This window comes from Grus americana, chromosome 13 (assembly GCF_028858705.1).
Source record: "Grus americana isolate bGruAme1 chromosome 13, bGruAme1.mat, whole genome shotgun sequence".
In the NCBI taxonomy this organism is placed as follows: Eukaryota; Metazoa; Chordata; class Aves; order Gruiformes; family Gruidae; genus Grus; species Grus americana.
The window spans coordinates 18,198,821-18,213,246 of NC_072864.1; positions in this window are offsets into that span (position 1 = coordinate 18,198,821).

Genomic DNA, 14,426 nt, shown 5'->3' on the forward strand with positions numbered 1-14,426 from the left:
AAGGTTAAATCATTAGGCTGATGCAAGAGGTGAAGGATGCGGGGGCAGCGCGGGAAGATGCTGTGTCCCATTCTGCTGTAGGGTCTCACTTCACAGAAGCTCTGGCAGAACTGAACTCCTGCAAGCTTTTTGGTTCAGGTCCCAGAGCCGTCACCTAAGCCGTGCTAAAGCAGCCGCATGACGGGCCTTCCTCAGCAGCAAAATCACAGGGTCCATTACCCAATTCTCCACATCAAAAAGAGAACCACTCTTTCTGGCGAGGGAATCTGGCTGTAACGATGGATCCATGTGAAAGGTACCTTCTCCACTACCAGTCCTTGCAGTTCTGTCCACAAGAAAAGCAGGATAGGTAAACGGCAAGTATTTTCCTTTCTTCAGTGATTTTTGTTTTCCATTTCAAATAGCTAAATGGACAATGTGGCTTTTTTTGTAATATCTATGATCAGTGGACAACAAATTGTTTCCTGACCACGTGACCATCCAGCAGGTAGCTATGTGAATGTTGTGTGGGGTTTTTTTGGTTTTGTTATTTTTTCTAGTCAGCTGCCAAATCTCAGCAGTCAACTAGTTAATGTTATTACCAAACAGAGCACTTCTGTATGATTATGGATGGTTCAGAGGCTTTGGCGCTTGTTTCTCCCATTGGTCCATCCAAATTTGAGGATTATTGGGCAATAGTGCAAAGGTTCTCTATCCTTTACCTGTTTGCCTGTGAGGGGTCATTGTTGGTTGTCTACGTATATATAAATATGTGTATGTATATAAACAAATGTATTCAGAGCTGAAAGATATCTATTCAGAGCTGTTCATTTGCTGGGAGTTTATAGGGTCAAGTGTTTTCTAAAATATTTTATACATAGTGTCTGTGTCCTGGTGCAGCCATAGTAAGTATGTATTATATATTGCAAATATCTATTTCTAGACACTATTCCAATTTTTTAAGCAATGTCCTAAATCCTTGTAAACTGATCGCTGGTAACGTATTCAGTAGTAACCCTAGGCATCAAAAGTTGCTGTTGTTTTTTTTTTTTTAATTACTGGTTTAAAACAGAAATGTGCACCACTTTCCAATTGGATGGTGTTACCTAGTGCTATCAACATGACCATTCTGGCTTTCATTCTGTATGGCGTGAGTCCGTGTATCCGTGTGCATGTTCTGCCTACCCTGAGAAGTGCTGTCTGTGAATCTGACCACTTCCTCAGCTGAGCCACAATAAAAAGCAAGTGATATTTTCGGTCATGGCCGAGTGATTCTACGCTATGGTCGGTGCAGCATGTCCCAGGGCCAGAGCACACGAACCATCAGTACTGGTTGTGCTTCCAGCCTTGAAGGCTGGGGTTTTGTAGGTTTTGGTTGGGTTTTTTTTCCTCCACTCTTTGCCCCCATGACCAGTCTGGGACTGGGCAATAGAAGCCAGACTGGGCAATAGACTGGGAGCCCAGGGGTTAGGAACGCAGCAGGAGCAATGTGTGGCCTGGCACCAGCGAGGTCTTCTGGCTTGTGATCCCAGATGTAGAAGGAAACTCCACTGGTTTTGCAGGACATTGCATTTGCTAATATCGAGTGCAAGAGAAGCTTTAAACTGTTTTGAGAGAGATAAAATGGTCTAGTAGGTTAGGAGCAAGGTAAGTCAGCATTCTTGGTTTCTATCCCTGGCTCTGCCAGCTGCTTGCTGTGTGACCTTGGGTGAAGACTTATTCTCTCAGTCTCTCAGTTTACGCATTAGCGAAATGAGAGTAATGATACTTACCTATCTCGCTGGGGCTTTTTGAGGCTTAATTAATTGATGTTTGTAAATCACTTTGCGATCCTCTAGTGAAAGTTGTTAGAGAACTGCCAAGTATTTAGCCTCTCTGTTTTTTTTTTCCTCCTGCTAGTCTGCACTCATCCATCTAATATCTAAAAGCATGCTCACAGCAAGCAACAGATACTAGCCAAATTGCTCTTAACAGGAGATGTATGGAAGCTTTTACAAAATTACTTTTGCAAATTACCATGCTTTTTGAAGTACCATGTGCAGGGATGCAGTGAAACACAGTGCAGACAAGTGTCTGTGCCGCTCGCTGAACTGACTGTGGTTGTGATTTCTCATGTAATATCTTTCAGCGGATCCAAATGCGTAGGGCTGTTTTGAGTTTCAAGTGTGCCTTTCTTTTAATTGATTTGCCTTTGGAAAATTCTTTGGGGCTCCTAAATTTTTTCGTATGTTTTTGATTTCAGGTAGAGTTGGAATGTATGTGTCTCAGATCGGGGCAGCAGATGAGCACGCGGATTTATTACCATTACTTATTTTGCAGTTTCCTCTCAGTCTGGGAGGAGCTTACAGACTGTGTCCTGCAAGAGGTGTAGGTTGGGCAGACCCTTCAAGTGTTATAAAGCCTTGTGCAAGTACAAGGCTGCGTCCTTATAGGTACAGCATCATCATAAATTCAAATCTTCGTTTGCTTTGCCAGTGTAAAGGAACTGCATTCTGCCCTGGGTTACAGAACTGAAAATGCAAATGTGAGGAAATGCAATCCACCCCTACTCAAAATTGCCTTTTCAGAAGCAGGAGCGTTTCTCCACCCCTGCTCTGAGTGGGCTGCGCTGTGCCTGGAGACCTGGCAGAGCGCAGGTCTGAGCGCGAGGGCGAGAGGTGAGAAACTGCTGCTCAGAGTGGTGGAGCTGGACGTCAGAAAGTGCATCTGAAGAGCCTTCAAGGAATTTGAATATTAGATGTTGCAATAAGGTGGGAAGTGATCCAATTTAAACATAAACTAAACTTCCCAGCCTTTGTGTTTCTTGTAGAGATCAGCACCAGTCTTAACGAAGGATATAATTTTTGCTTCTAAAAATACTGTGCCTCTTTAGCAGAAGAAGGTATGCATGTTGCTGCATTATGTTGATAACGTATGTTCTCGTATGGAAGTATAAGGACAGGCTCTGGGAGGAGTGAGGAGGAAAAACGCTGCTCCACCCTTGCACCAGGCGGCCTGGGGAAGCCTGCGAGCCAGGATTCCGCTCCTCTGGCCCCTTCCTGCGCTCCTGCTTTCACCCTAGCCCGCGTCGTGCACCTGGTGTGATCTCCATTTCTTCTTTAGCTCATGAGGTCTCATTGTGGAGCCAGGCCTTGGAGAGGACTCGGACCGTGGTCACTGGCTGGGAGCAGTGCCCGTGTTCATCACGGGAGGGCAGGAAGGGTGCAGAGCTCCTGATACACCAGTCGTAACCAGCACAAACGCGTGCCCACCAGTGAGCGTAAAACAGACGGGCGCTGTCCCGGGGCCAGCCGTACCACCATATAGTGTCTTTACGCTTGTTTAGCTCAGCGCATGCTAGTATTGTGAGGGGGGAAAGCTCAACAACACTGAAATAGGAAAACCTGTAAAAATGGAACAAAAGCCCCGTCCCCGAAGCTCTGAGTGCAGCCAGACCTTTATGAGCCTGCCCAGCCTCTGCAGCCTTCCCTTCCCAGTGGTACAGCTCATCTCCTCGTGGCTTTCTTCTTCAGCAGCTACAGCTGGAGGAAACAAGAACATGCTAAGGGTTTTATTTCTCGCTGGAATTAAATGTAGAGATATTGATATTTCCTGTTAGAAATAAAGTTAGAGAAATAAGATCAACACAGTGTTCCCAAAATGAATGGGACTGCTCAGCTACCCTGGCTTCAAGTCGCTTCTTGGCCTTTCCATGGCTGCAGGAAGCCCCCAGCTCATGGCTGCCTTGGGGGCATGTTTTTCCTGAATTTGAAGCAGCTGAGGGCTGAACACCCTGGCAGATATCCTTGAGACCTGTGTGTTGCACATGACATTGAGCAAGAGCCCAAAATTTCACGTTCCCTGCTCTGGTGTGAGCCTGCAGTGCTCTCTCCAAGACCTCCCCGGCTCCCGTGCTGTATGGGTGGTAGAGGTGTCCTGGAGCAGAGATGTCCTCGGTGCCGGGCCCCAGAGCACAGCATGCGGCCTCTCTGGACCTGGAAAGTTTGGACTCCTCCTATTTTAAAATCTATATGCTTCCACAGAACATTTCTTTTTCTGTCAGTTGGTGTTTTCTCATGAAAGACATCTCACTGGAAAAGTCTTGGCCAGCAGTAGCACGGGGGTCCATCACTCCAGTGTTCCTTTCTTGTGTTTCAGGAGCATCTCTGCACTTACCAGCTGAAATCAGCCCTTATTTCTAGAGGTGTTGAAGATGCTCATTACAGCAAATGTGTAGGAAGAAATGCAGAGGAGCCTAGCAGGGGATTATGGCTGTTTATTATTATTATTGCTGTTTATTATTATTATTGCATTCAGGAGTTAGCACTAGAGAAAACAGCAGTTCTGGCTGCAATATAGAAATATAGATTGTCTTTGTTATAATTGCGGGTGAAAATAGTGAGTGTGAGAATTCAAGCAATCTGATTTTATTCAAAACCACATCAAATTCAAGGGTCAGCAGAGTTCTTGTAAATGACATCTGTTATCTAATACTGTATGCGCTGTCCTGTCCTTTCCTCCATGCGAATCTTTCCTTTCTGTTTGTTCACTTTTTTTTTTTTATTGTTTGAAGCTTCCTCCCCTTCCTGCTTTGAGTCCCCTTTGCGCAGGAGTGCGTTCGTAGAGCCCCATCTTGCTGTTGCCTGCGTGTGCCAGCTGAGCCCCTTTCACGTGGATCCCTTCGGCAAACCTGATCATCACTGACCACCACTGCTGACCACCAAGGCGTGCGGGGTGGCAGTCTGTTTCAGGTTTAGGTCTCAGTATGTTTCCTCTGGTGCCAAAATGCTTGGGTTTTTAACTTGAATCATTTCAGTGATGCAGCTTCGGCCTCGGCACCGTGTATGGATGAGTTTTGCAAACGCGCTGTTGCCCGGGGTGCGAGCGATCAGCTCGGGAGTGATGGGAACTCCTTACGTTGGCTTTGCTGCTGCTGGAAATCCATTTTGCAATTACACTCTCAGAAAACTGTACGTAGAATTAAGTACTGCTATCGACAACTGAGCTGTTGGAAGCTTTTTTTTTTTTCTCACCACTGCTGGTATTGCACTGTATAGATTGGAGACTGGAACGTGCACAAAAGGCCTAGTTTTATCCAACAAATTGATTCATTTAAATATTTCTGGAGTTTGGAGAATATTCCAGTGACTGATAACAACAATGGGAAGAGCACAAAACCCACCCAGATAATACAGCATAATAAGAATGCTATTGTCTGTTGTGTGTTAATACTCCTGCCACTGTTGGTTGCACCAAAACATAGTGCAAGTTGGAAGAGTTCCCAGGCAAGTCTAGAGCAGGTAAATCATGTGCAACGTTTTAATTTTCCGATGCTAAATAAATGGCATTCAGATGAGTGAGCAGAAATGTAAATAGCAATCTGGTAGCAATTTGGTGATTGATTTTTAACTTTGACTCTAAGCGTACACTTTTGGAAATTTATACTTTATGAAAGTCTTTTATGGTAGGGGCAGTTTATTGGCCTTCTTAATGATGGCTGGTTTCACTGCAGAGAAGAAACAAAAGAAAAACAGACTTGAGCTGCTCTGGAAAATAACTGGAAGGTAGGAATGGACAAGAGAAATAAAAAGTCCTAAATAAATAACAATACAGGCGTGACCGAACTATTGCTTCCATTTAGAAAGAGGCAGAATGCAAAACGTTCAGAACAAGCCCTCTGAAGCTGAGCACGCTGAGATATATTCAAACCTCAGACTGCGCAAAGTAATGGAGGAAATATACCCGTGTTTTATAGGTAGTTCTGCTGGTTTCCATTGCTTTAGTTGTCTGCTTTATAGGAAGTCTGTGTCGCACGGCCCAATGCGCAGAGTATACCCTAAGTGTATTTTTCCTCTGTATTATTGCTTCAATAATAGCCTTGTTACATACTGCTTATGTCACCATTAGGCAAATTTTTCAGATGATGTTTGGGGGCTTGTTTCTTTTTAGAAGAATGCCTGGGATAGGACTTTAGACTGAAAATAAGAGTTTGCTTCATGGTCCATCCATGTCAGTGGAGAACTCCCAACCAGTTGATTATCCATTTCCTGATGAGAAGATAAGGGATTGACTCTCCTCAGGAGATGCTCATACCCTGTGTTAGACCTGGATCTTTGTGCATCCAAGTGAAATTTCCATACTTCACAAAGGGACTTTGTGTGCACGTGTGTTTGCACGCACAATGGTATTAAATACCATACAAAACTTTCCACAAAGAGATCTAAAAAAGGTTATCCCAACGTATCCCATGATTATTGCAATGTTTCACATCAGATTTGATAGTCAGGAGAAGTCTGTGAGGGAAGGCCAAGGATAAGGGTATTTAGTGACTTAGGCTGAGACATAGATAGACCATGGACAGCTATACAAATAAAAGAGCCACTCTCTTGAGATTTCTTTCTTGTCCCCAAGTCTTTCTGTATCTTGATACTTTTTGCTCACAGAAAAGTCATGGGAGGGTCTGAGCTCATGAACCTGACCGCAGGACTGAAGCCCAACCTTGGCTAGGGCCAGTCAGGTACTCAGCAAATATCTGTTGTTGTCATATCTGGCCCAGTATCTAGTTATAACGTATTGAAAATAAACACTCTGTGAGAAATGAAACAGGATTTTTATCTGTTGAAATTTATGAAGCAAATAGTGCGTCTGCGTGTGTGCGCGCATGCAGGCTTCCCCAAAGAGCCCTGCTTAAATGACTGTTTACAAAGTTGGATAGCTATTGGGAATTCATTTGGAACTAGGCTTAAAATACAATTAGCTTGCAGTGCAAAACCCATCATAATAGCTTTGACGCTTCCTTATTGACAGAGGGTAGCAGTGAAATTATAAAATAAATCTACAAGCCAACTATGAGTGTTTATTGAAAAGAGGATATTCGGCTACAGTTCTGAAATCAGTTGCACTGAAGTACTTGGGCTATAATTAGTGGGGTCCTAAATGAGATAAGCGTGGCAATTTCATTATCAGATAACTTTAACATATGCTTAAAAGGATTCCAGCTTGATAAGAATTGTGATAATGTTTTCTACTCAGTGAAAATATCAACATCTAAATATTTAATACAGTCACAGGAAATTTAAATGAAGTAAATTTCCAGAGAGAGAGGAGGCGAAGCGCTTCCCACAGCAATGTGGTTGAGACGGGGTTTCCTTTTAATTTTTGATGAGTATTTGTTCTTCTGAGGGTTACATAAGCGATATCACAAAATACTAAGCCCTCTTTTTCCCTTCCTCCGTGGTACAACTAAAGGCGCAGTTAGCTTGCATGTTAATTCAGAAATGCGCCCGACTGATAGCCCTACTTCACAAAACCATGCTGCAACTTTACGATGTGAACCAATCTGCGAGCGGAGAATCCTCTATTCGTTTTGCTCATGAAATCCAGCCGTACTTTATATAAGAATGCAGAGAAGAAAGACAAATGGTTTATCCTCTAAGCCACCCAGCATCCTGTTCTTGATATTTCAGTAACATATGCTAACATATGCTTTCCTCGAGAACTTCAAAAACATGCTTTTAGCAGCAGGGAAAATAGTACCATACATCGAATTCAACTTTAAACCTCATAGTTTACCTCTAATACCATTACCTCATGTATAGAAGAAAATGTAAATCTAAAATATGCTGGTGATTATAACCTTTCTTCCTGACAGACACTGCAATATAAATGCACATAAATTGAATTTCTTCTTTAAAGAAATTTGAATACCTTTGGAGCGTTTTAGCAAATCATCTCCAGCCCTTATGGCACAACTTCAATGGACTGTGGAAAAGTGCTCTCCCTATGGCATGACTCCTGCAATAGAAGGACATAGCAAGGCAGAGACATGCCAAGAAAAATAGAATGTACTCCATTGATATTCAAAATTTATTTTATTAAACTTGCACAAAAGACTGAAAAACTGGAAGCTGGTTTTATTAGAAAAGGCATTCAAATATTAACTCTATGAGTGCTGTTTCCACTGCTTGTCTGGAAAAAATAGCAATTGAAGATATACAGTTTGAAGAGTTTGACTTTGCTCCCTAGGATAGTTGTTTGATTCCTTGTGTTAACCATTAAATCAGAAACTGTAAGAGTGGGTAAGTGGTGAGCAGGAGATCCTGATGCATCAGATGAGAATTCATCAGAGGGCTTCTCCCTTGGGGGAGAAATGAATGTATTTGGGCGATATTGTACTAATTAGTAAATATGCCAATTGGCGGGTAACAGCCATATTTCAGAATTCCATTTCTAAGGGAACATATGGCAATGTTCCTGAATACCATCAGCTGTCAGTGTTTATCTTAGAGTGGGGATGGGAAATGAAGATGCCAAAAAAAGTATTTTTCAGAGGGGCAAATAGTAATATTTCCATAATATGTTGGAAGGATAAACTAACTGAAGTTTAGTAAGTGTTTGATTGAGTGGAGAATGGCCAAGTTTGCTCTAAATTGGTAGGATCACTTTCCTGTTAATCAAAACAAGGCAGGTGTTTACTTTAGCAAGGTGAGATGCTTCAGTGTATTAAAGATTTTAGCCGCGTCTGCATAGTGCGATGCATTATAACTTATGGTAATCTTGGGGATTGAAAGAACTGCTTGTTGATGTAGACTTGCCACATGATATATTTTAAGATGATCTACTGCCAGGCAAATTCATGGGTTAAGAAAGTTACCTCAGTGGTGAAATATTGCCCTTAGCCTTTGGCTCCACATATGGTACCGACTTTCCAACTTCAGAACTTTAGGAATTGGTAAACGCTGTAACTTGTCAATAAATATGATATGTGTGTGTATGTGTCAACACTGCCCCAGTCTACCATTACGGTTAGCGGTCTGTATGTGTTTTTATTCCTACTATAACCACCTATTTTCAGAACATTATAATTTATGCATAAACATTTCCTTATGACACAGATCTGGGATGTGGCATAAGGCAGAAAAACTTTTCTTTTTTTTTAAACAAAACCTGTTTCGACACAAAGTTTACAAGTAGAAAGGTATTATTTATATTCTGAAGAAGTAACTTTTCATAGAAAAGTTATGAATAAGGACTTCATTTATTCATTTTTCTAAGTGACAATGCATAGACATCCAAGATGTATGTGAAGCAGGGCTATGGCACTGGACAACCTCAGTGTTCCTCTAGAGTCCCATTCCACTTGAGCAGGATCTAATTTTTCATTATAAAATATGTCACCATCTTCTCCATTTCTCCCATTTAGTTAGACAAGGGAGTGAGTAAAAGTTTCAAAGCTTCTCAGTGACTTAGGGCCAGATGAGAGTTAAGACTCTAAATGGCCTTTAAAATCTGGTCTTTAGGCTCATTCCCAATAAAGCAATGAAGGCACTTAAGAGCCTGAGTCTCACTGAAAGTCACTGGGATTCAGAATCCTGTACACCAGAATTAATGTGTCTAAAGATTGAAATAGTCACTTTAATTGTTTTTTGAATGCACGTAGACATTTTTCTGCTTTGGGAATCTGACCCGGAGACACATCTGAATGTCCTGTGCTCAAAATGTGAGCTGATACCTCATGCCAAGTCGGCTGGAGCAATGCATTTGTCTATGCTAGCAATTTAAAGTAAAACCTGTTTGAGTATTTGATGTGGCTGTTTAAATCTCAGTTAATTCCCCATCCTAACTATAGCAAAGATGGAAGGAGATGAAGCGCAAATGTTTCAAGCCAGTGCTCTGCATCAGTTGCTGCAAGGAAACTGCTGGTGGAGACGCAGCAGTAGTGCTGCTATAATCGGGGGCCTTCAATGCAAGCAGGGAAACCCACTGCAGTAGGTGAAATTGTGGAATCGTCCTATCATCCTGCACTCGCCAGGAGAGCGGGGACCAGGCACGCTCAGGGCTGTGGGTGGCCCGAGATGCCAGGACCGTGAGAGAGACTAGCACAGAACTCCGATCTGCGTCAGTCCGTGGTTGAAGCCAAGCGCAGCCCACAGACAATAATCCATAGTCTATGGCCCAATGACTGTTTTAATCCAGTGAAGCGCTGCAGCCGTTGCGGGGCTGGGGGGGCACAAGCTACGCAGAGCTCCAGGTCTGCACTGAAAGCGCTGCCTCTCAAATTGTACCGGCCGAGAAGAAAGCACAGCACGGCCAGCCAGGAGTGCTTGGGGAAAGAAAATCATAGTGTTTGGAAATGAAGACGAGAAATTGTTTGATGAAATGGCTACTTTTGTTCTTCTGACAGGTACAAAAAACATAGAATAACCTAGCATATAGTATGATACAGGGCTTGCAACTTTCTTGACTTTATCATGACTCTCATTTATGTAGGTCTATCTCCTAGATTCAAAGGATGGTGTATGCTTTAGTTAGTAAACGTATAGTCCATACAATGTCCAAGAAAAGCTTGATAATGTTGAAGTTGATAGCTTAAAAAAATGGAAAATATAAACATAAAATTATCTCTAAATTTGTAATCTTTAGGTCCCATGTTCTTAAGGCGAGCTGCTAATTTTGGGGCCCAGGTCATGATACGTGAATGTTTGGAGTTGGTGGTAAAGAATGATAAAGTCATTTGAGCATCTGTCTGTCGATTCTCACATTTGAAAGATCAATTCTTCCTGGAAGAATGCTTGTTCCCTTCCAGTATTGATGTATTGATTAGACTGCTGTGTCTTTGGCAGTTTATTGATTCTTTTGGAAATCTGAAATATGTTTTAAAAATAAATACATAATCTCCCCTTTCCCTGACCCCTGTAAAGATGGTTATCAGGAGATAATCTTTAATCACAACTCTAGGCTCCGAAACTGGGATTTACAATAGAAATGCCAACAAAATTTTAACTGTGCCGTAAAACAATAGTTATGTAAATACAGTACATAATGTACTTAATATGCTAATCTCTAAATATCAGGAAGCAAAATCTCACTGGAGCAGAACTCAGCTATGGCCTTAACAGCCTTTCGCTTGCAGAAAGAAGGAGAATGAATTGCAAAGCCTGTAAGTGTGAGCTGCTTCTTCTGGTTAGCCCTGGCATTTCTGAGAGAATGAACAGCACTTCTTAATTTTCACTTCAACCACTAGCTGCTTTTTTTTATGGTATGTCCTGCCAGCTAGGCTTGATTCTGCCATGTTTTTGATGATTTATTTTTGTTTGACAATAATGTAAAACACAAACCATCTGATGCTAGGTTTTAGCTCCATTAGCTGGGAACCACAAACCTATGCCATGTCACTTTTTCTTTTTATAGTGCTGTTTCAAACTTACTGGCATAATTGATCGATCTTTTTTCTTGTCTGGATTAAATGATGGTTTTGGCCAGCGTTTCATACCAGGATGCCAAATTTTCTTACTCTTATGACTCCCATCTCCGTGTTGCACAGGACTAACTATATAATATTCAAATGCCTCATTTGTAAACACACAATTACGTACACAAAACATGCTTCTTAATGTTTCCCCAATTTGGCTCTGCTGTTACACTAGTGATGGCTGCTGGCACGCAGACTAATTTTTGCCACGCCAGCACTCCAAAAGCGGAATTAAATTGAGCTTGGATAATGTACAAATACTGCAACCTAATATTTTTAAAAAGTCAATCCCTAAAGAGCACGCGTGCAGATGGGTTTCTGTCAAATACGTGTATCTATGCACGCACCTCTCATGCCAATATATGGATTTTAGTGAGGATCCAGTTAACAGAGATGTTGGCGCGTTATTCCTGAAGTGGTTCGTCCATTACGTAATGGAGGTCCCTAGATGTAACCAAAACAGCCCTCCTCAAACTTGTTGGACGAAGAAAGGGATCCCAGCCAGCCCTTTCCCTCCTGTAGGCTGCTGCATGGAGGCACAAGGAAGAACAGCCTGGCCTACGCAGTGCACCCGTGTCCTGCCCGTGGAGTCGCACCCTGAGATGGAGCCGTGGGAAGGTGCTTCGCAGGAGCCCAGGGGCCGTGCACAGGGCTGCAGCCGCTCTGTAAATGCAGGCTTGCGAACCCGCGCTGTCTGGCTGCAGTAGGCAATTTGTTTATCGTTGAATGGAAACAGGCAGTTTCAGCAGCTGGGAACATAGTATTTCTTACCTTGACGCGGGTGGTTTCTCATATCTAGCTTAGTACGGTGAGATAGATCCTTTTTTGAAAGACAGTAACACCTTTTACCCGGTGTGAACCGTAACACGCACGTCTGGTCAGCCGCGTGCGATAGCCCCTTCACACTCCGGAGCGTGAAGCGTTAAGCCACAGTGGGTCAGAAAGAGTTTCTTGTGTAAGCAAAGTGTCCTCAACCTACCAAAATATGTCATGCAACAGAAAACACTTTTAATCTTTTTTGGAAATAATTTTGTCACTAAGTTTGTGGTGGTGTTTAACAGAGCCGGGTGTTTCAGGCTGGCCCCCTTCAAGCCACAGAGGAGATACCAGAGGGGGGCTCTGTCTTTCCAACTGTCTTAGCCCAGGTAGTGCTTATTCACGTATTTTTTGGATCCATGCACTCAGATACTCTCTGTACAAATAAAAGAGTGGGAAAATAAAAAATCTTAGTGCACAGCAGAAAGAACCGGAACGAAATCAGACTGTGAAAACACTTTTTCATGTTTTAAACCTTCTCTTCACATCTGTGGGCTGTTCAGATGAGTTAATCACAAGCCGACTAATGTTTGCTGCTGTGGAAACTAATAGGATGGATAAAAGATCTGGAGGGGATGTGGAATGAAGTAGCCCTGATTATTTTAACCTTGCCAGGTTTCTGAAGAGCTTTTTTAGCAGGGGAGGCATTGGAGGCGGTTGCCATTGCTGCGTGCTCGAGGGGAGGAGGGCCGCTGCCGTTTCTTTGTGGAGAACCTGGTGAGCTGGTTCAGTTTATGCAAGGCTGCAGGTTTTGGCTAATTCACAAAGCAAAAAGTAAAATCAAAAGGAAATATCATTTCCTCAACTACAAGGTATTAATATCCTGTTCAATTTAATTTCTGCCTTCTGCTATTGTGAACCCTTTAATATGTAGTGTCAGCTTGGCAAGGATTTTCCAGCAGTATCAAAAGAGAATTTGCCCTGAAATATTGTCACAGGAATTACCGCAGCTCTCAATAACGTAGTCTCCCAAGAAGCAGCAATGGAGATGGCTGCTGCAAGGAGAACAAATCCCCCTCGGGCGAGGTACAGCCCCACAGTCCCCAGCAGTCTAATCATAATTTCTGAGGGGGCAAATTAATATAAGATGGATCCTGCAAGTTCCTAGTCGTGTGGATATATAGCCCAGGCCGGAGGCTGACCAACAGGAGCAAGGTGAGGGGTGAGACCTGGGCTGGGCACTGGTGGTTTCAGGCTGCGTGACCCTCCTGCACGCAAATGTGCTGAAATAACCTGGCCTTGCACAAGGAAGCACGACAGTTGTGCAAGGAGGCTGCTTATCCAATGCATAAATATATTTCTTTGTGTTGGGAGGTGAAGCAGTTATGAATTAGTAAACCAGAAATGCTATATTTAATAAGTATAAATATTTAAAAGATAAATATTCTCCCTGATCAATTCATATTGATTTTTCTGATTCAGTAAAAAAGGCATTTTCACAAAGATACTTCCTGCCTTTAAAATATCGTAGATCGCATGTTCAATTGCCCAGCACTTTTTTTCATGAAATTATATTGTTGCTGCATGTTTGCTCCTGCTCAGAGGAACCACAGATGGAATTTGCCTACTTTCAGCATGAGATAAGACAAAGTCTTACATTAGTCATAAAACCACCAAAAAGATTTTATTAAACTGAGATTTGAAAACAGAGCTGAATTCCTCCTTTTTGCGGTTTTTAGATTCCAAATTTTGGGTTGTTGCTGGTTTATTTGCAGGACACTAGAGCCTGCAGAAATTGCCTTCTTGGGAATTACCATCAGGATAAATGATAAAACATCTCAGTGCTCATTCGTATTAATTTAATGAACAATTTCTAAATTGTTCTCCCAGTGTTGACAAATGGAACCAAAACAGAAGAAATTGAGGATAGAAATGTTGATAATTCTTATCTCTTTCACAAATCCGTTTGGCTCAGGTATGAGATTTATCTTTGCAGTTGAATCCTGGAGAACCAGTAAATCAGTGTTCCACAAAGGCCTTTTTCTTCCTACTTTATTAAGATATTTCCCCACAGTGGTGCTTTTTCCTTATATCATTAAAATATTTCCTTTGGAATTATCTCCATTTCAGAGATGACCTGTGGCCTCAAGTCACCAATTATATGACCTTAGCAGCACCTTACTGCTACTGAATAGCAGCTGAGATGATGTAGTTTTCATGGCTCAGGTATTTAGTGTTGACTGACTTTCCCCTCCATTCACCATCTGCCTTTTTAAAAATAATAATAATTATTATTGTTGTTGTTGTTATTATTACAGGGTCTCTGTCATTGCAGTGGCCAAACCACTTTTAGTATCCGTTATTGTTTCCCTGCAATGAGTTTACAGGATGTTGCAAAATATTATGAAGATGCAGAGCTCCGGTTTCATGCTGTACGTGAATAGTGTTATACAAGTCATGT